Genomic DNA, 22070 nt, shown 5'->3' with positions numbered 1-22070 from the left:
ACTGAGATCTGGATCACAAGGCGACATGAGAACCATACAAAGGCTTGATAAAATTTAGCAGAGACTTGGGCAGCAGCCCGTGTGGAATCCATTCGTTTTTCTATTTAAAAAGGTGGGAGAGGGGAAAGCCTTCGTTCCAAAACTGCAAATAAACTTACACCATCTGCTCCTCTCCCAGCCAAGGAATACAATTCCAGGAAGCAGGAGAAGGGAGGCCTGTCGGGGCTGATCAGTGACGGCTGTCAGCCGTGAACAGTTGTTTATCCTCAATGACTATTTCCACATAGACCTCTTGCAGGGGTCTGCTGTTCTTGACATGGCAGAGAGGAAACAAAACCTCTGATGCCGTGTACAGCAGTCGTCCACCCCCCGCCCCCTTCCTCCACCATTTGACTGACATGCGGTGGCCTTGGCGGAGTCCTCCCTGGGACTTGGTAACAAACCCAGAGACAAAGAAAAGCCGGGTCTCGGCTGACTCTGACCCACCCCACAGGGAGCCTGCGCCCAGCAAGGCAAGGAAACACCCTTCAGTTGTTCCAGGGACTAAGGTTTCACTTGGTTCAAAGAAACGTTCTTTGTGTTCTCAGGAACTATGCTTTTGAATAACAGCTGTCAGAGTCCTACACAAATAGCTTCATGTGGATTTGCCACAGGATCCGGGGTGGTGGGCTTTGCTGTGAATTCTAACCCTATGATTTCAGCACATTTTCTCTCCATGTAAAAGCGTGTGTGGAGGGGAGAGGGGAGTAGAATCATTTCTGGATAGGAAGTCATACAGGCAAAAAAAAAAAAAAAACACTTCAGAAACAAACAAACAAAAAAGAGGACGCTTTGCTTTGAGTACAAAGGAGCCGCACCTCGGCCTGAAAGGTCCTTCAAGAGAGATACGGAACTGGACAGCTAAAACCACTTGCTGCCCAAGCCTCAGTGAGATTGAGGTGAAACGGAAACTTCCTGTTTATTTTAGTCCTTTAAAGCTGTGGGGTCAGGGATTTAAACCAGGGCTGTAGCACTCCGAAGGAATCACAACTGCTAGATCAGTCTGGAAAATTGCGGCACCCCCTGGCCCACGGACCATGCCCTCTGGTTCCCACCCGAGGACTAGACAGAGGTAATAGCATAATCAAGCAAAGGAGTGAGCCAGAACTACCACCAGATGCTTTCAATTAGCCAATTTTAACCTTACAGCATCCTTCTTGGGGTGGGGGTGGTGAGCAGGGGTGAGGATGGAGAGCAAATGCCATCCTCACTTTTTTTTTTTTTTACACAACAGAGGCCTGCCCGGGAGGTCATTTATGACCCAGTCATACACAAACAGCAACACAAAGGCTGAGTCAGGACCTGGCTGGGTCTCAGGCCTTACCCCCAGAGCAGCTACTTCCTTCTAGATATCTCTAAGCCCTCAGTTTCTTGGGCCTTTAGTTTTAGCACCTGGGCTGCCATGCTTTTGCTCCTAGTTACGCTGTTTCCACCACTTGGAAGTGAAACTGCGCACAGCAGATGGGACTCCAGCCCTATTGTGCCTCAGATGGGACTTGAACCTACAATCTTTGGCTTAGGAAAGGGATTTGAACCCCAAATCTCCCAGTTGAAACTGCATACCTCATCTCAGGACTTAATGAAGCTCAGGTTCCTTGAGTCTTGGCCCAGAAGGAATTCGGTAAGAGGCAAACTGATAGATAAGTAGATTTACTGAGAGATACACACTCCACAGATAGCCCGTGGGCCATCTCAGAAAGGGAGAGGTGGTGTGTGCTTGTCTGTGTGTGTGAGTGGTTAGTTTTTATGGGTTGGGTAATTTCATAAGCTAACAATGGGAGGATTGTTCTAACTATTTTGGGGAAGGGGCAGGGATTTCCAGGATTTGGCCACTGCCCACTTTTTGGCCTTTTGTGGTCCGCTTTGTAACTGTCATGGTGCCTGTGGTTATGTCATTTAGCATATGCTAATATATTACGAGTGTGTAATAAGGCTCAAGGTCCACAAGAAGTCAAATCTTCTGCTCTCTTGGATCTAACCAGTTTTTGTGTATCCTCAATGGCTATGTCATTCTTTTAGAGGTTGTGCCCAGCTCCATTCTCTCCTGTCTCAGAAGGTCATTCAACCCAGGGCCACCCAACACCTCAAAGCAGTCCCAGGTAATTCTCAGGATGGTAGACAAGCAGGACTTCCAGAATTTAGCACAGGAATGCTCAAACTTTGTCATACCCATGGAACGTGTTAAAAATACATATGGCGAGGATGTGGAGAAACTAGAACCCTCATTTATTGTTGGTGCAGCTGCTGTGGAAAACACTTCAGCGGTTCCTCAAAAAGTTAAACATAAGAGTTATCCCATGACCCAGCAATTCTAGTGTCTACCCAAGAGAAGTGGGAACTTATGTCCACACAAAAACTTGTACACAAATGTTCACAGCAGCATTATTCATAATAGTCAAAAAGTGGAAACAGGCCAAATATCCAGCAAAGGATGCATGGAAACAAAATGTGGTCTATCCCTACAGTGGAATATCATTCAGCAATAAAAAGGAATGAAGTACTAACACCTGCTACAACATAGATGAGCCTCAAAATCTTAATGCTAAGCAGTCAGTCACAAAGGACCACACATTGTATGATTTTGTTTAAAGGAAATTTCCAGAATAAACAAATCCATAGAGACAGTAAGTGGATTAGTGGTTGCTAGGGGCTGGAGGAAGAGGGGAATGGGGAGTGACTGCTAATGGGTATGGAATTTCCTTTGGGGGTGATGAAAATGTTCTAAAATTAGCCAGTGGTGATGCTTGCAAAACTCTGTGAATATATTAAAAACCATAACTTGTACACTTTAAAAGGGTGAATTTTGGAGAAGGAAATGGCAACCCACTCCAGTATTCTTGCCTGGAAAAGTCCATGGACAGAGGAGCCTGGCGGGCTGCGGTCCGTGGAATTACACGACTGAGCATATGTGTGCACGAGGGTGGAGGGAGATGGGTTGGTAGCAATAAAGTGGTAGAACTAAAAAAATAAATAAATAAATAAAAGGGTGAATTTTCTCCTCACAAGGAATATTCACTAAACTTATTGTGGTAATCATTTTCATGACTTACGTAAGCCAAATCATTATGCTGTAGACCTTAAACTTATACAACACTGTATGTCAATCAGATCTCAATAAAACTAGAAGAGAAAGAAGGGTGAATTTTATGGTATGTAAGGTATAACTCACTTAAGCTGTTACCAAAAGAAAATATAGACACCGGGCCTACCCTCAGAGATTCTGGTTAAGCAAGTCTAAGATGGGATCTGTATAGCTGCCTTTTTACTAAAGTACCCTAAATGAGAGAGTGAGTTACAAGGAAATGTATGACTTTGAAACTGTACAACTCAGATTGGGAGTTGAACCCAATCTTTTTTTATTTTTTTGGAGTCACACCATGGTATGCAACCCATGCCCCCTGCAGTGAAAGTGGAGTCTTGACCACCAGGGAAGTCCCCCTTTTTTTTTCTTTTCGGGCTGTGTGGCTTGTGGGGATCTTAATTCCCTGACCAGGGATTGAACCCAGGCCCTTGGCAGTGAGAGTGAGGAGGCCTAACCACTAGACAACCAGGGAATCCCCCCACATATCTTTTATTTTATTTTTAAAATGATAACTTTAAAAAGATATAATTTTATTTATTTATAACTGTGCTGGGTCTTCATTGCTGTATGTGCTTTTCTCTAGTTGCAGAGAACGGGGGGCTACTCTCTAGTTGTGGTGCACAGGCTTTAGTTCCTCCTCAGAATGTGGGATCTTCCTGGACCAGGGTTTGAACCTGTGTCTCCTGCATTGGCAGGCAAATTCTTTACCACTGAGCCACTAGGGAAATGCCCCCCACCCCCTGTCTTTTAATTGAGATCACACACCTAATCTCAGGACTTATTGAAGTTCAGGTTCTTTTTGTTGTTGTTGCAGGTAGAAATAGTTTATTTCTCTTCATTGCTAAGTAGTATCCCGTTGTGTGGATATTTAACAAATTGAAGATATTTCCCCTTTTTTAAAGAGTTTCCTGTGCTATACAAATTTTCATTAGTTACCTATTTTATACGTAGTAGTGTTTATATGTTAATGTCAATCTCCCAGTTCATTCTACCCCCTTTCTCCCCTTAGTGTCCATACATTTATTCTGTATGTCTGTGTCTATTTCTGCATTGCAAATAGGTTCATCTGTACTATCTTTCTAGATTCCACATATATGTGTTAATACATGATGTTTTTCTCTTTCTGACTTACTTCACTCTGTATGACAGTCTCTAGGTCCATCCATGTCTCTGCAAATAGCACAGTTTTGTTCCTTTTTACGGCTGATAATTTTCCATTCTATATATGTACCACATCTTCTTTATCCATTCCTCTCTTGATGGACATTTAGGTTGCTTCCATGTAACCTAGCTATTGTAAATAGTGCAGAAACAAACACTGGGCTGCGGGACTTCCCAGGTGGTCCAGTGGCTAAGACTCTGTGTGCCCAGTTTAGGAGGCTTGGGGTTCGATTCCTGGTCAAGGAACTAGATCCCCCATGCCACAAGTAAAGATCCCATGTGCCACAGCCAAGACCTGGTGTAGCCAAATAAATAAATAAATATTTAAACAAGCAAAAAAACCCACTGGGCTCCATGTATCTTTTGGAATTATGTTTTTCAGATTCTTGATGTTGCAGAAAGAATTCAGTGAGAGACAAAGTGATAGGTAAGAAGTGGATTTATTTAGAGAGATACACATTTCATAGAATGCAGTCCCTCTCAAAAGGCAAGAACAGCCTTGGAGTAAACACATTATACAGATGGAGTGTGGGCCATCTCAGAAGGCGAGAGGCCCTGAAATACAGGGTGGTTAGTTTTTATGGACTGGATAATTTCCTAGGTTAATGAGTGGGAGGATTGTTTCAACTCTTTAGAGGAAGGGGCAGGGATTTCCAGGAGCCGGACCACTGCCCACTTTTGGCCTTTTATGATTGGCCTTGGAACTGTTACTGAAAGAGTGTGTGGGTCTGGCTACTCGCTGCTCAAAAGCTAATAAATAGGCCAGGTTGGTGGAAACGAAAGTCTGCTTTATTTCAGATGCCGGCAACAGGCTTGGTGGGCGGGGTTAGGACTGACGTCTGTTCAAAGGCCGACTCTCCGCCCCATCCCCCCTAACTGGCAACCAGTGAGGCAAGAGTTTTGTAGTCAAAAGGAGGGGCTACATGCAGAAACAGCACAGTCAGCTCTGACAGTCATCTCGAAATCGGTCATCTTGATTTAGGTATAGTTAATCTTCAGTTCCAGGGTCCACTTGTTCCCATTTCTCTGAGGCCAGTTCTCAGAATTGTGGCAGCTCATGTCCTGGGTACAGTCTGGTCATTATGTAGTTAACTTCTCCACCTGGTGTTTTAGTATCGCTAAGACAGCTCACAGGATGTGGCTCAAAATATTATCTATAGTCCTTGAGAAGGAACTAAAGGTACTTGACTGTGCTTAATGACTGCGTTGTTATTATTTGGTCTCCTTTGACTGTTTACCTTTGTTTCTGCATTTCTCATTTCTCTGACTAAACTTAATTCTTTGAAGTTTTCCACAGACAAAAGGCAGGCAGAAGACATGGGTGGGGGCGGTGGGGGTGGGGAGCAAAGACCATGGGGTCCTGCTCTGTTTCAGAACTGCCAAGGCGCTGGTGGGTGTGTCATTTAGCATATGCTAATGTATTATGCAAAGAGTTGGACACAACTGAGCGAGTGAACTGAACTGAACTGAATGTATTATGAGGGCTTCCCAGGTGGCGCTAGTGGTAAAGAACCCACAGGAGACATAAGAGATGCTGGTTCGACCCCTGGGTTGGGAAGATCTCCTGGAGGAGGGCAATGCACTCCACTATTCTTGCCTGGAGAATCCCCATGGACAGAGGAGCCTGGCGGGCTACAGTCCACGGGGTCCCAAAGAGTCGGACAAGACTGAAGCGATTGAGCACACACGAAATGTGTTACGATGAGAGTGTGCTGCTAAGTCGCTTCAGTTGTGTCCAACTCTGTGTGACCCCATAGATGGCAGCCCACCAGGCCCCTCCATCCCTGGGATTCTCCAGGCAAGAATAGTGGAGGGGTTGCCATTTCCTTCTCCAACGATGAGAGTATAATAAGGCTCAAGGTCCACTGGAAACCTACTTTTCTGCCTTCTTGGGCCTAAGCAGTTTTTGTGTATCCTCAATGGCTATGTCATTCTTCTAAAGGTTGTGCACTGTACCCTCCCCTCCTGTTTCAACATCACATGTGTCCTTGAGGAGTTCACAGTCACACTGGGGAAACGTAAGGGTCTCCTAGGGGACAATTCAGGATCAGACCGTGTGGTCTTAGAGAACAGCACAGTTGTGGAGAGAGAGGACAGTTGTGGGCCAGGGTGGCCTGTGGAGGGGGGAGGGTGAGGGAACTAAGCTGAGCCTTGGAGGAGAGACAGGATTATGCAGACAGAAGAACGTGTTCTTCTGGGAAATGGGGCCTGGGAATGTGCATAGCACGTGCTGGTTGGGGGTCTGTGCAGACTGACATGCGGGTGTGGGCTAAGGTTCTCCCTGAATACAGAATGCATTGCAGGTGAAGATGCGGAGCCAAAGATGATTATAATGACGTAAAGAAAGCAGGGTTTTAGGAGGTGTAGCCCGGATTTTGTGTAAAAGTGTACTTTAAGCAAGGACTGGCAGTAAAAGGCCAACTGAGAAGCTGGGGCAGGAATCAAGAAATGAAGTGGTGGGGATCTAGGCCTGAGGCTGGATGGGGGGCTGGAGAGGAAAGAGCAAAGTCAGAGTTTCAAGGGGAATTTAGCGTGAGATTGGCTAATGGAGAATGAAGGAAAACAATCAGAGGGAAGCCTATACAATTGTAGACACATGGCTATTTCCTGAGTGAGACCAGAACCTGGTTTAAATCCTAGCTCTGCCGCTATTGGCTATGTGACGTAGGCAATTCACATGACCTCTCTGCTTTAATCTTCCCAACATCACATTTCAAATAATAGTAACTATCTCATTGAACTCCCCTAATGGTCCAGTGGTTAAGAATCCACCTTCCAATGCAGGGGGCTCTGATTTGATCCCTGGTCAGGGAATGAAGATCCAGCATGCCGTGCAGCCAAAAAAAAAAAAAAAAGGCTGGGTGGCCAAGTCAGGCTAATCCCTGTGGAAAGAATTGTGTTCCTTTTATCTATCCTTCTGATATTGACGCTTGCCTTACATTTTAGGGTAGGCAGACTGAGGTGTCCAGCCCTTGAGTGTACTTTTCTGAGGGACCCGGAACACTCTGGCTGGATCCCAGGCTGACAGGAAAGCAGGTCCCCATTCTGGAGGCCACCCAGGTCCTTACTGGTAGAGTCCCTGCTCAGGCCACACCTATCGGTGCCAGGACAGGTGAGTCAGGGCCAGGCGACAGCCCCAGGGAGTGCTCCCTGTCAGCAGGGAGCCTGGTCCTGGCTTGGGGCCAGAGGACATGGGAGCAACTCAGTTCCCATCCACTACCATGGCAACCTGGGCAGGGTGGCCCCATCCAGGTGCCAGCATGGCAGAGGCCGTGGGAGTGCCCAAGGGCAGGCGGGCAGGTCACTTCCGTGGCCAGGCCTGCCTGGTTCATCCCCGACCTGGCCCAGGAGGGCATGTTGGGCAATTCCCTGAGGACTGCAGTGGCTGTGCATACAACCCCTGATTTCCACACAACTTGCCCCTTCTTGTTCTTCCTGTCTGGGGTTATTTCAGTTGTGGCATGGTTGTTACTTTCCATAGCAGTTGAACTGAAAAAGGAAACCAAAAAGAACATCTTTATTTGGACTGAGAGGGAAGTTTGGAGATGGCTTTCATTTTTCCTGCTGAGGCTCACCCCGAGGCATGTGGGCTAAGGGGCCCCCTGCATTGGAAGCATAGGGTCTTATACACTGGACCACCAGTGAAGTCCCTGTGGATGGCTTTTCAAAGCCCTGGTTGAGAAGGGAAGAGTGGGAATATAATTTCCTGAGGCTCTTGGGTACTTCAAGAAATTACAGAAATGACAGCCGTTTTTCATGCAATAATATTCATCCTCGTGACACAACATGGATATGGCATAGCCTCGTTTGCCAAGTGGTTTTGAGATTTTTCTGATTTCAAACGCCAGTGTTTTCTGCCAATTTTTAAGTGTGAAAGCTGTTCCCTCAAATGATTCAAGTAGACAACTCATTCTGGCACTCAAAGCCACTGTAGTTTGATCCTAGCACCTCAAAAATCAGTCTTCTCCCTTAGTACTCAGTAACATAAACTCCAAGCTTGTTCATTCATTCATTCATTCATTCATGCATTCTGTAAACAGTTTTAGAGCACAAAGTGTGTGCCAGTATACTGCTTGAAGCTGAGGATTCAGAGATGAAACACATAGTCTATGGGGGAAAGGAGGGAGAAAATAAAAAAAAACATACCCTGGAATGCCATGGTAGACCAGTGGTTCAGACTCAACACTTCCATTGCGGGGAGCATGGGCTCAATCCCCGGTCGGGTAACTAAAACACATGACCAAAGACAAACAAACAAATAGGACATTCCTGGTGGTCCAGTGGTAATGAATCCGCCTGCTAATGCAGGGGACATGGGTTCGATCCCTGGTCTGGGAAGATCCCATATGTTGCAGGGCAACTAAGCACCTTGATACTGAGCCTGTGCTCTGGAGCCTGGGAACTGCAACTACTGAAGCCCGCCGGCTCCAGAACAGGGGAAGCCACCACAATGAGAAGCCCATGCACCGCAACTGGAGAATAGCCCCCCCAGCCACAACTAGAGAAAGCCCACACAGTCAAAAGTAAAAATAAAATCACTTTAAAAAGAAGAAAATAAAAAAGACCAACAAGAAATATAGCCTTCCATTCTGTGTGAAAGTGTTATGCTAGATGCTGAGCTCACTGGCCACTGTGCTAAGCAAGTAACTGCTTTCTACCCCAGGGCCTGCCTCTCTTAGTGCCATTCATACCAAGTAGAAATCACCAGTTGAAGAGAGGGGAAGTTTCTCCTTTCATTGCTCCTACTATTTTCCCTTTCCTCCTTTGAAGGAGGAAGGCAAAACAAATAAATGAAACCATTTCATTCTCTTCAAGTACCCACAAGGGTAGAGTTCATTTTGTTCTTCCGTTTGTATTTTTTTCTAAACATATAATACACACAAGAGAACAAAGGTAACCTGGGAACAGCCTTCCTCTTTCCTCTGTCCTCTAGTCACATGGTCCACTCCCCAAAGTGTTCTTGGGACTGGTTTCTTGGGTATCTCCCCAAAATATCTTGTGCATTTACCAACAGATCCGATTGTATATCTTTTGGGGGCCCTATATAGATAGTAGCATTCTACGCGCCACCTAAACCTTGCATTTTTGCCTAAATATAATTCCTGATGTTGTTTCTACATCAGTATATCTGGAATGGTTGCATTTTGGGGGCCATACCATCATGTATTTGGCTAGTCTTCTATTGATAGATTTTTAGGTGGCAGACTTGCTGTTATAAACAATGCTACAATGTATGTTGTTGTTTTGGATCTTCTTGCACATGTGTGAGTACATCCGTAGGATGAATCCTTAAAGGTGGAGTTGCTGGGTCAAATGGATGAGCAACTTCAATTTTCATAGATATTGCCAGCTTGCCCTTCAGAGAGGTTATGCCTATTTACATGCCAATGAGAAATGAATCAGCCCATTTCTCCACACCCTTTTAAACACAGCATATTAGTTTTCTAATTACCACAAACTCAGTGGCTTAAAACCCCACCCATTTATTAGCTCACAGTTCTGTAGGTCAGAAGTCTGACACGGCATGGCTGAGTTCTCTGCTTAGGGTCTCATGAGGTTAAAATCAAGGTGTTGGCTAGGCTGAGTTCTTGTCTGGAGGCTCTGGTGAAACATCTGCTTCCAAGCTTGTTTCTGTTGTTGGCAGAATTCAGTTCCTTATGGTTGTAGGACTGAGGACTGCCTCTCCTTGTTGGCTGTCAGCTGGGGCTATTCTCAACTCCTAAAAACTGCCCACCTTCCTTGCCATGTGCCCCCCACCCCAATATTAAGTGAACAACAAATCAAATCTTCTTGTGCTTTGGATCTCTGCTTTCCCTGTCTCTGACCTCTAGACCTAGATTTAAAGGACTCATGTGATTAGGTTATACCTATCCAGATTACCCTGAAAAGTCACTTGTTTTGGGAACATAATCACATCTGCAAAATCTCTTCACAGCAACATCTAGATGAGTGTATGAGTGAAGAACTGGGAGAAGGTACTGGTATACCATGAGGTGGGAATCTTGGTGACCATCTTAGAATTCTGCCTGCCACACACTGAATTATCAAACTTTTTCATGTTTGTAAAATGTGAGAAATGAAAATGGAATTTATTGGATATTTCCCTTTCTTTGCCTAGGAATCTTTTCAATGTTTAAGATCCATTTGCATTTCTTTGTGGGTTTCCCCCCACCCCCTTTTGTGAATGACATCTGCTTATATCCTTTGCCCCTTTTACTACTGGGTTTCTGGTCTTTTTCTTTTTTCTTTTTAATTAACAGAGCTCTTTTATTTTTTGAGCCACACCACACTGGCATGTGGGATCTTAATTCCCTGATCAGGGATCAAACCTCTGTCCCCTGCAGGAGAAGCTAGGATTCTCAACCACTGGACTGCCAAAGTCCCTAGAAAAGCTCTTTATATGTTAAGGATCTTTCCTACCTTAATGACTTTGTCTTTTGTATTTTACCTAGAAACCCACCCTCCTCCTTGCTGCATCCAGAAGCACCATTCATTCTTTACAGACCAAGTCAAACCCACTTTGCCCAGAGGCCATGCCTGACTTTACCAGTGCTCACTTATCAACTCCTCTTCATTCATTTCTTACCCTGTTCTGTGCTTTATGTTTATTGGTTAGTCTTGGCTGCCCAGCTAGGATGTTGAGTGCTTTTTACTACAGGGATTCAAAGATTCGGGTATTAGACTAAGCATGTGATATGCACAAAACTAGTATCAGTAAACCGATAAATTGATGCCTTGAACTGGAAATCAAAATTGCAGGTTTTGTCTTCACGTTTCCTATGTTTATTACAAATACACATCACCACACACCCTTAACAGCCTAGTCTTTGTGATGTCCATCCATTTTTGTAATTATTACAAGATACCTGAGCATGTTAAGGGCTTTCTTGGTGGCTCAGACAGTAAAGAATCTGCCTGCGATGTGGGAAACCTGGGTTTGATCCATGGGTTGGGAAGGTCCCCTGGAGGAGGGCATGACAACCCACTCGAGTATTCTTGCTGGAGAATCCTCATGGACAGAGGAGCCTGGCGGCTACAGTCCGTGGGGTCTCAAAGAGTCTGACACAACTGAGCGACTAAGCACGACACAGCACACAGCATGTTAATGAGTAATCTCTCATGTAGTTACTCGTGTTTTTGGTTAGTTTCTCTTTGACATGGTTTAATCAGTGAAATGTGTCTCCAAATCTGTACCATTTTTGCGTGTTATTTGATTTGAAATTAATTTAAGATTTTATCAGAGAATATGTGTTCATTTCTTAGTCAAGTTGAACTGAAAGGCTCATAATAAATCAGGGCAATCACTCTGCCCCATCCTTTCCTATCGCCTTCACTTTTCTTCCAAAGCAGATATTTTCAGTCTTTTCTTTTTTTCTCCTGATGTATCTCTCCATATTTGTAATACACTTAAACCACTATTTTTTTTTTATTTTGGTTTTGGCCCCGCCACGTCACATGTGGGATCTAACCTGTACCCTCTGCACTGGGAGCACAGAGTCTTAACCACTGGACCACCAGGGATGTCTTATTTTTAAAGTTTAGATGTTATCTGTTGCTTACTATCATGGTGATGAAGACTGGACCTTTTCAGATACCCTGATCCCATTTGTTCCCTTCCCTCTGCTCCCCCCAGTAGAGTTCTTTTTTAAATTTTTGTTTAAAACAAGTCACTGTTTACATTATTATGGCCATGCAAGCATTCACTGCTGAGCTAGACTGTACTTCACAGCCACACTTCCTTTCTGACTCAATAACTCTGTAAATGTGGATATATCAGTAAGGATGCACTAAGCTGCAAGTAATAGAAAACCCATCTCACCAACAGAGGCTTAAACCACAAGGCTGTTTCTTACTTTCTTAACATGTATGAAGTAGGAGGGCCAATGGGTTGGTTCAGAGGCCTGGCAGTATCATCAGAACCCAGTCCCTTCCCTCCTTCCATTTTGCCATCCTGTGTCCTGATTTTCATATTCAGTTTTGCTTCTACAAGAAGAGAAAGAAAATTCTCCTCCCATACCTCTCTCTTTTGTTTTGATTGGAGAGGGGGTGATTCCTTTCTCAAAACTCCAAGTGGATTTTCCTTTATATCTCATTGGCCAAAACTAGGTCACATAAACTCCCAGTTGTAAGGGAAGCTGGAAAAGCAAGTATCTGCATTTTCACTCTCTATAGTGAAAAAAGAGGTGAAGAATGAGGAGCCAACGAATAACATCAGCCTCATGGGGTGGTTTCCCCCCACACACACAAGTTCAGAAGACTCAGCTTAAAATGACTTAAACAATAGTGAGGTTTGTCATCTCATAAAAGAAGTCCAGACCTCGGGAATTCCAGAATTGGTTAATTTAGTGACTAACTCAACAGCATCAGGAAAGTTCCAAGCCTTTTCCATTTTTCTGCTGTGTTAATTGTTGGCTTTGGTCCTCTGGCTTGTCTTTGCATGGTCACAGGGGGGCTGCAGCAGCTGCAAGGGGTCACAGAACATCAGCTGGATTGAAGAAAGAATGTCCTGTCTTCCCTTCCTTTCTTTTTTTAAAAAAAATTTTGTTCATTAATTTTTGGCTGTGCTGGGTCTTCGTTGCTGCATGGACTTTCCTCTAGTTGCGGTGTGTGGGCTTCTCATTGCAGTGGGTTCTCTTGTTGTGGAGGCTGTGTGGGCTTTAGAAGTTGCCACGTATGGGCTTAATACTTGCAGTTCCCGGGCTCTAGAGCAAAGGCTCAGTAGTTGTGGCACATGAACCTGTTGCTCCGTGGCATGTGGGATCTTCCCGGATCAGGGATCAAACCCATGTCTCCTGCATTGGCAGGCAGATTCTTTACTACCAGGGAAGTCCTTCTTGTCCTTTCTTACGTGTGAGAGTTTTCTTAGAAACTTCACAGCAGATTTCTTGGGTCTCATTGACCAGTATTTATTTGTAAACCAGTCACCATCAAAGGGGATAAATTAGCATGATTGGCTTTTACTAATCAGTATTCTCCCTCTGGCTTCCTGGTGGCTCAGATGGTAAAGAATCTACCTGCAATGCAAGAGACCTGGGTTTGATCCCTGGGTTGGGAAGATCCCCTGGAGTAGGAAATAGCAACCCACTCCAGTACTCTTGCCTGGAGAATCTCATGGACAGAGGAGCCTGGCGGGCTGCAGTCCATGGGGTCCCAGAGTTGGACACAACTGAACAACTAACACTTTTGCTTTATTCTCCCTCTGGGCTTCCCAGGTGGCACTAGTGGTAAAGAACCCACCTGCCAAGGCAGGAGACATAAGAGACTTGGGTTCAATCCCTGGGTCAGGAAGATCCACTGGAGGAGGGTATGGCAACCCACTCCAGTATTCTTCCCTAGAAAATGCCGTGGACAGAGGAGCCTGGTGGGCTACAGTCCACGGGGTTGCAAAGAGTTGGACATGACTGAGCAGCTTAACACCCACGCACAGTCTCCCTCTGGGGGACACAGAGGAGTCCCAATACTCCTGAAGTAGACGAAACTGACTTATACTTAAACGAAGTTAGAGTTCCATTAGCAAAGAAAGAGGGATGGCTACTGAGGAGGTAGGAAATAATTTCTGCCACAACATTTTTTGGTGGAGTTTATAGCTGCCTTGATTTTTCTTTTCTTGTTTTTTTCATTGTCTCTTTTGTGTTTTGTTTTTATTTTTTTTTCATTTATTTTTATTAGTTGGAGGCTAATTACTTTACAATATTGTAGTGGTTTTTGTCATACATTGACATGAATCAGCCATGGATTTACACGTATTCCCCATCCCGATCCCCCCTCCCACCTCCCTCTCCACCCAATTCCTCTGTGTCTTCCCAGGGCACCAGGCCCGAGCACTTGTCTCATGCATCCAGCCTGGGCTGGTGATCTGTTTCACCCTAGATAATATACATGTTTTGATGCTGTTCTCTTGAAACATCCTACCCTCGCCTTCTCCCACAGAGTCCAAAAGTCTGTTCTGTACATCTGTGTCTCTTTTTCTGTTTTGCATATAGGGTTATCGTTACCATCTTTCTAAATTCCATATATATGCATTAGTATACTGTATTGGTCTTTATCTTTCTGGCTTACTTCACTCTGTATAATGGGCTCCAGTTTCATCCATCTCATTAGAACTGATTCAAATGAATTCTTTTTAATGGCTGAGTAATATTCCATGGTGTATATGTACCATAGCTTCCTTATCCATTCGCTGCTGATGGGCATCTAGGTTGCTCCACCTGGCTATTATAAACAGTGCTGCGATGAACATTGGGGTGCATGTGTCTCTTTCAGATCTGGTTTCCTCGTGTGTATGCCCAGGAGTGGGATTGCTGGGTCATATGGCAGTTCTATTTCCAGTTTTTAAAGAAATCTCCACACTGTTCTCCATAGTGGCTGTACTAGTTTGCATTCCCACCAACAGTGTTAAGAGGGTTCCCTTTTCTCCACACCCTCTCCAGCATTTATTGCTTGTAGACTTTTGGATAGCAGCCATCCTGACTGGCATGTAATGGTACCTCATTGTGGTTTTGATTTGCATTTCTCTGATGATGAGTGATGTTGAGCATCTTTTCATGTGTTTGTTAGCCATCTGTATGTCTTCTTTGGAGAAATGTCTGTTTAGTTCTTTGGCCCATTTTTTGATTGGGTCATTTATTTTTCTGGAATTGAGCTTCAGGAGTTGCTTGTATATTTTTGAGATTAATCCTTTGTCTTGTTGCTTCGTTTGCTATTATTTGTCTCCCCAATCTGAGGGCTGTCTTTTCACCTTGGTTATAGTTTCCTTTGTTGTGCAAAAGCTTTTAAGTTTAATTAAGTCCCCTTTGTTTATTTTTGCTTTTATTTCCAATATTCTGGGAGGTGGGTCATAGAGGATCCTGCTGTGATTTATGTCAGAGAGTGTTTTGCCTATGTTCTCCTCTAGGAGTGCCTATGTTCTCCTCTAGGAGTTGATTTTTCATTCACCAATTTTTTTTTTAATTTCATAAATGTTTATTGAGGCACTACCAAATTCAAGGCACTATTCTAGGTATGGGGTATTCTTCTTCAACAAGAAAAACTTAGTACTTGGCTTTATGGATTTTGCAACAAGGTCATACAGACTAGGAGCACTGATCAGTGGGCAGCTCTCTAAACTGTCCTTAATAATTGTCTCTTGCAATTTTCATGTGCATCTGCACCTACTTGTTTGAGGAACTCAGCCTGCTCAACAATTGTGTATCCTTTTAAAATTGCAAACATTTCTTGACCTGTCCCAGAATACTTAATTTGAATTCTTAGGAGAGGTTTTACCATTTCAGAGGTCAATTACTTTTCAGATCCCTCAAACTGGCTAATAAGCCAAACAATCTCACTTCTGTATAAGTGAAAGGATGGATATTTTTGTTTTCTTGTGATAAATATCTTTAGGAACATCCAACCATTCCATGTTAATGTTTAACTGCTGTTCTCACTGAGAAATAAAGAAGGATGAGGCCACATTATGATATAGAAGGAAGGAGGATTTTTAAAAGATTTCATGCTTTTTGCAGACAATCCTTTTCAAGGCTATTTCCCCCAAAATTGAGTTAGAATAAACAATAGATCTTCATAAGATTTGCCTCTACTGTCATTAGCAATTTCATTTCTAGGAGCTACAAAATTTCAGAAGTTTTTCTTCTAAATTCTGCTGTGACTTCGTAAGTTTTGGTTTTGCAAAGTCAATATTTATATTTTTATTTTGAACAGACACACCAGGGATTTCAGTAGCATGTCCTTTATGGCTCATGACAATACAAATATTTATGTAATCACTCAGTTAGCTACCACAATAAAATGTAAAGTTCAGGGTCTTTGGGACTTCCCTGGTCTTCCCCTGGTTGAGAGTCCCCCTTCCAATGCAGGGGTTGCAGAGAGCTAGGATCCCACCTGCCTCTGTGTCCAAAAAATAAAACAGAAGCAATATTGTAGCAAATTCAATAAAGACTTTAAAATAGCCCACATGAAAAAAAATCTTAAAAGCTCAGGGACTTTCACATTAACTATATTTTCATAAAACATTTTAGTAATGATAGGAACAACTTTTCATGTTTGAATTTAAAGTCTTTCTAAGAGATAAAGTTTCACTTAATACCATTGGTGAATTCTTAAGGTTTTGGAACAAGACTTTTCCACAATTGTTCCGCTTTTTGTTAGTGCTGATAAAAAACACTGGTTTTAAATGTGTGAAAATTGATGTTTAGTACAATTTGAAATCATGGCTATGTTAGGTAATGGGGTGAGCTATTTAAAAGACAACTGTTTATTTGACTATAAAAGTACTCTTCCATTTTAACAGAATAGTTTCAGGAAAATTTTCTTCACAGACACAATAGAAGTTGCAGAACTGGTAGGAAACTAATGGTTCTTTGGTTGTGTTAGTGGAGTCAGATTTCCCACTGTAAAAGAACATTTACACCACTTTTCCACTGAGTACAGACGGTACAAGTTCGACATGTTAAAAACTACATGTTCTTCTCATGCCTTTTGCACTCATTTTGATATTGAAATGGAAAATTGCATTTAAACGTCTCCTCAAAGGTTTCCTCAAACTCTTTAAACAGCCTGGAACTGTTGACAAAGTTAGCCCAACTGATTCCCGGGGGGCCCTGACATTTTGTTGGTGAGAAATTTTGCCCAAGGCTTCCCAGCCTCCCACTGGACTTTGTCCCTCACCACCCTAGCTCCTGATGCTGTGTGTTCCCTCTCAGGTCCAGTCCTCCTCTTACCCTTTGGTCTCCTTGAAGGATCTCAGTCACCTCAGGCCTGGAGCTCACAGGACACACCCAACTTGGCCTTGCCACTGGCTCTTTCTGTTCCAGCTGCTTCCTGCAGAGGCCCCTACCCTGGCCTGGCCCCAGAATGGACTTCCAGGCCACTCCTCACCAGGGCAGAGGCATGCACCATGTTATGAGGTGGCTGTGGCCCTTCAGGGTGTGGACTGTGACCTGCCCCCTTACCCATCCCCCAGCCCCACGCATGTGTCCCTGCCCAGGACAGGTTGGGACATCCGCTCCTGATCACTGAGTGTCCGTGGAGATCTGCCTGCTGGACTTCCTCATGGACCCACTTCATCCATGTCACAGCACGATCTGATACACCTCACAACCTGCCCTCAGTAGACCTCCCTTTACCCTATTTACCAAAGAGCCTTTCTACCTCTGCAGGCCACCCTCTACCTGATTGCCAATTGAGGCTGCAATTTTACGTAATGATAACCTTCCTTGAGTACTTTCTGTGTGCCCAGCACTGCGCTGTTTCCCATGGATTAGCTCCTTAAGCCTAGTTACAACCCTGTGTCATCGATGTTCAGTTGCTCAGTTGTGTCTGACTCTTTGCGACCCCATGGACTGCAGCGCACCAGGCCTCCCTGTCCCTCATGACCCTGTGAGGTGGGTACCATGTTCAGTCCATTTCACAGCTCGGAATTGAAGCTTCCAGAGTTTCTGTCACTGGTCAAGAGTTACCACAGCTTTCTAATTCACGCCCCATAGCTAGACTGAATGACTCATGTGGCCCCATGCCAATTCATCATCCAGGTAATCTGCCAATTCACCTCCCTATATCCAGAACATTCCATTCCTTGGTCATTAGAGCTTTCATCCCTATTGCCTCTGAGACCAACTCATAATGCCAGCTGCCAGTTAATATCTAGCAGGGCTTCTCCTTGCCCAGAAGGACACAGTGCCTATCAGCTTTAAGAGAGGCCAGTGGGAAACCCTACAATGAGGGGGTGAGGGAAATATGACCAACAGACATTGGGCTCCAAGGAGACAATCAGAGAAAATAACCCAAGACTCTCTTCCCTCCAAGCCTCCACTCTCCTTGTTGAAAAGCTGAACTATACTTTCTCAGGCCATGCAGGCTCACAGGCTTCCTCAGCCCTAGAGAATTCCACTGTTGGTGACCCTGTCTGGTCACCCCACAGCATCTTCCACCACTCCCTGCCTCAATTGGCTCATCGAGGGCCTACCCCATTTTCTCCCTATATGTGTGTGCTAGGTTGCTTCAGTCATGTCTGACTCTCTGCAGATCCATGGACCATAGCCCACAAGGCTCCTTTGTCCATGGAATTCTCCAGGCAAGAATACTGGAGTGGGTGGCCATGCCCTCCTCCAGGGGATCTTCCTAACCCAGGGATCGAACTTGCATCTCTTAAGTCTCCTGCATTGGCAGGTGGGTTTTTTTGTTTTTTGTTTTTTGTTTTTTTACCACTAGTGTCACTTGAGAAGCCTTTCCTCCCTGTATGAGTTTCTTATTGCGGCTGTAACAAGTGATGACAAACTTACTGACTTAAAACAACACCCATTTATCATCTTACAGTTTGGAAGGTTAGAAGTCTGGACATCAGGGTGCTGGCTACATTCCTTCAGGAGGCTCTAGAGGAGAATGGATTTCCTTGCCTTTTTCAGCTATAGGCTGCCTACATTCTTTGGCTCATGGCCCCTCCTTCCATCTTCAAAGCCTTGAATGTAGCATCTTTCAATCTCTCTCTCTCCCATCTGAGCAACAAACACTTTCACTTTTCTGCTTCCATCATCTCTGCAGATGGTAATTGCAGCCATGAAATTAAAAGACGCTTGCTCATAGGAAGAAAAGTTATGACCAACCTGACAGCATATTAAAAAGCAGAGACATTACTTTGCCAACAAAGGTCCGTCTAGTCAAAGCTATGGTTTTTCCAGTAGTCATGTATGGATGTGAGAGTTGGACTATAAAGAAAGCTGAGTGCTGAAGAATTGATGCTTTTGAACTGTGGTGTTGGAGAAGACTCTTTGAGAGTCCCTTGGACAGCAAGGAGATCCAACCAGTCCATCCTAAAGGAAATAGTCCTGAATATTCACTGGAAGGACTAATGCTGAAGCTGAAACTCCAATACTTTGGCCAAAGACCCTGATGCTGGGAAAGATTGAAGGTGGGAGGAGAAGGGAACGACAGAGGATGAGATGGTTGGATGGCATCACCGACTCGATGGACATGAGTTTGAGTAAGCTCTGGGAGTTGATGATGGACAGGGAGGCCTGGCGTGCTGCAGTCCATGGGGTCACAAAGAGTCAGATACAACTGAGCGACTGAACTAAACTGAACATCACATATCACCACCTCCAGCTCTGACCCTCTTGCCTCTCTCCTAGAAGGACCCTTGTGATCACACTGGGTCCAGCTGGATAAACTATGCTGATTTCCTCATCACCAGATCCTGAACTTGATGATCATGTCTACAAAGTCCTTTTTGCCACATAAGGTGACATAGTCACAGGTTCTGGGGATTATGATACCTCCCACCAGAATAGCCTACCAACTACAGATAGGAAGCAGAACACAGGGGAGGAAGTAGTGGGTTGTGGCAGAGACCTTGCTAGGTCGTGTTAATATGTTCTGTGGAAAAAGGAGGTGGATCAGGAGCACCTGAGGAAACCTGTTTTACTTCCCAGGAAAACACCAAAGTCTTTCCTTAGACAGATTTGAAGCAGCTTGATTCTTCCTTGCCCTACTCAGCTGCCTGGGAGGTGGGGGAGGGTGGATGGCAGAGAGAGGGGGCCGCCCATAAACTAGGTCATCTTAGCATCCCCCATAAGATGGATGGTTAGCAAGGAAAGCCACTGCTCCTGCACATATCCCTACTCCTGTCCTGCCCTCTGCCCATGCCCCTGTTCTACCTCTGCTTCTAACCTGGAAACTTGCCTGCTCACCTTACTTTCCCATCCTTGGCCCCAATGGCAAGCCCACCCTCTGGCTTCTCCTACTTCAGTAGAAATCTACCATCTTTGGTCCCTGGATGCCAACTGCTGTACCTCATGGAGGTGGACATGTCTCAGAGAACCGTTCCTTTGTTTACCCTGGCCCCTTGCCCACTGGCATTCTGACCAGAAATGCACCACACACACCATCTTCCCTCAACGGAATGTGGATCACTGTGAGTTCAACTTTGCGAATGATTGTGAGGTGGGTTTTTTTTTTTTTTTCAGCTCTACTATCTCAAAAAATGTTTAATGGCTTGCTTCATGTATAATTCATCAAGATCCTGGAATTTAGGGGGAAATGATGATTTGCAATGACATGCAGACAGACTATTTAAAATCAGGATTGTCCAAGAATAGCCAGAACATATGATCAACATCTGGAAAACATCTGCATGAATGGTGTGGCTGCAACAGATACCAGAGATTGGAAATTTTAAGAACTGTACTGAGGGTTTCTGGGTCCTAAGAACAGCAAAATGAAGTCCTTGTAGATTATATAGCAAACTGTTTTTTTTTTTTTTTTTGGCAGTGGGGGATGCACTCTGTGGTGTGCAATACTTCCTTGACCATGTATTGAACCCATGTCCCATGTAGTGGAAGTGTGGAGTTTCAACCACTGGACCACTGGTGAAGTCTGTTTGTTTGTTTTTGAAACTTTTTTTTTTATTAAAAAAATACCCTCTTTATTATAAAATAAAACACAGACACAAGCAAAACAAATGTAAGACTTAATGAATTATTTTAGGCCAAACATCCTTTTAACTACCACCCAGCTCAAGAAACAGAGCTTTGCCAGGCACTCTAGAAACCTTTTCATGTTTCTCATTCAAATCATAGCCTCTTCCCTTGCCCAGAAGTAACCATGATCCTGACTTTTCTGCTAGTCACACACACACACACACCCACACACACACACACACACACACACACACACACACACACCCAAAAAAAAAAACCCAAGAGTTTATCACCTACTTTTGCATCCCTACACAAGGTTAGCTTCCCTTTAAAAAAATTGTTTTTGGAGTGTAGTTGATTTACAATGTTGTATTATTTTCAGGTGTACAGCAAAGCGATTCGGTTGTACATATGTATACACATCTATTCTTTTTCAAATTCTTTTCCCAATCAGGTTGTTACGTAACACTGAGCAGAGTTCCCTGTGCTATACAGTAGGTCCTTGTTTGTTATCCATTTTAAATATAGACTGGAAGTTCTTTTATTTTTTTGGTCACAGTCTTTTACTGCCCCAGGCAGCAAGTTCAGTTCAGTTGCTCAGTCATGTTCGATTCTTTGCGACTCCCATGGACTGCAGCACGCCAGGCTTCCCTGTCCAACACCAACTCCTGGAGTTTGCTCAAACTCATGTCCATCAAGTCGGTGATGCCATCCAACCATTTCATCCTCTGTCATCCCCTTCTCCTCCTACCTTCAATCCTTCCCAGCATCAGGGTCTTTTCCACTGAGTCAGTTTTTCACAGCAGGTGGACAAAGCATTGGAGTTTCAGCCTCAGCATCAGTCCTCCCAATGAATATTCAGGACTGATTTCCTTTAGGATGGACTGGTTTGATCTCCTTGGCCCCAGGCAGCAAAGGGAGGTCCTAACCCAATATTGCCCTGGGACGTGGGCAAGAGGATCCAGCCCTGGGCTCCATGCTTAGGAGGGTGCCATATACCGTGAGATCTCGGAGAATACACATGGTAGAGATTGCCTTGGGATCCAGTGGTCAGTGCCGCCAGAGCCCTGAGCCCAGAGTTCTGCCCTTTGCGGGACAGCCCCTGGTGTGATTCAAGGACTGTTCAGACCCCAGGGAAATAAATCTGTGCTGTAGCTCACACTGTATTTTTAAAACAAAAGGCAACTATTTATGGACACCATGAGGGTTTGTGGGCTGTGCCTCCTCTGCTCTTGGAGAGGCCACTGCTTCAGAGGGCTGGGAGGACTTGAGCTGCAGAAAGTTGAGGTGAAAGAAAAGGCAAATTGACTTGTCACACCCTTTCTTCTAGAGAGCATGAATGCAAGATTCACATATAACCAAGTATCATTTCCCACTGA

Source organism: Cervus canadensis, chromosome X (genome assembly GCF_019320065.1).
Source record: "Cervus canadensis isolate Bull #8, Minnesota chromosome X, ASM1932006v1, whole genome shotgun sequence".
Lineage (NCBI taxonomy): Eukaryota > Metazoa > Chordata > Mammalia > Artiodactyla > Cervidae > Cervus > Cervus canadensis.
The sequence above is the reverse complement of the archived record's forward strand: the minus strand, read 5'-3'. Positions refer to the sequence as shown.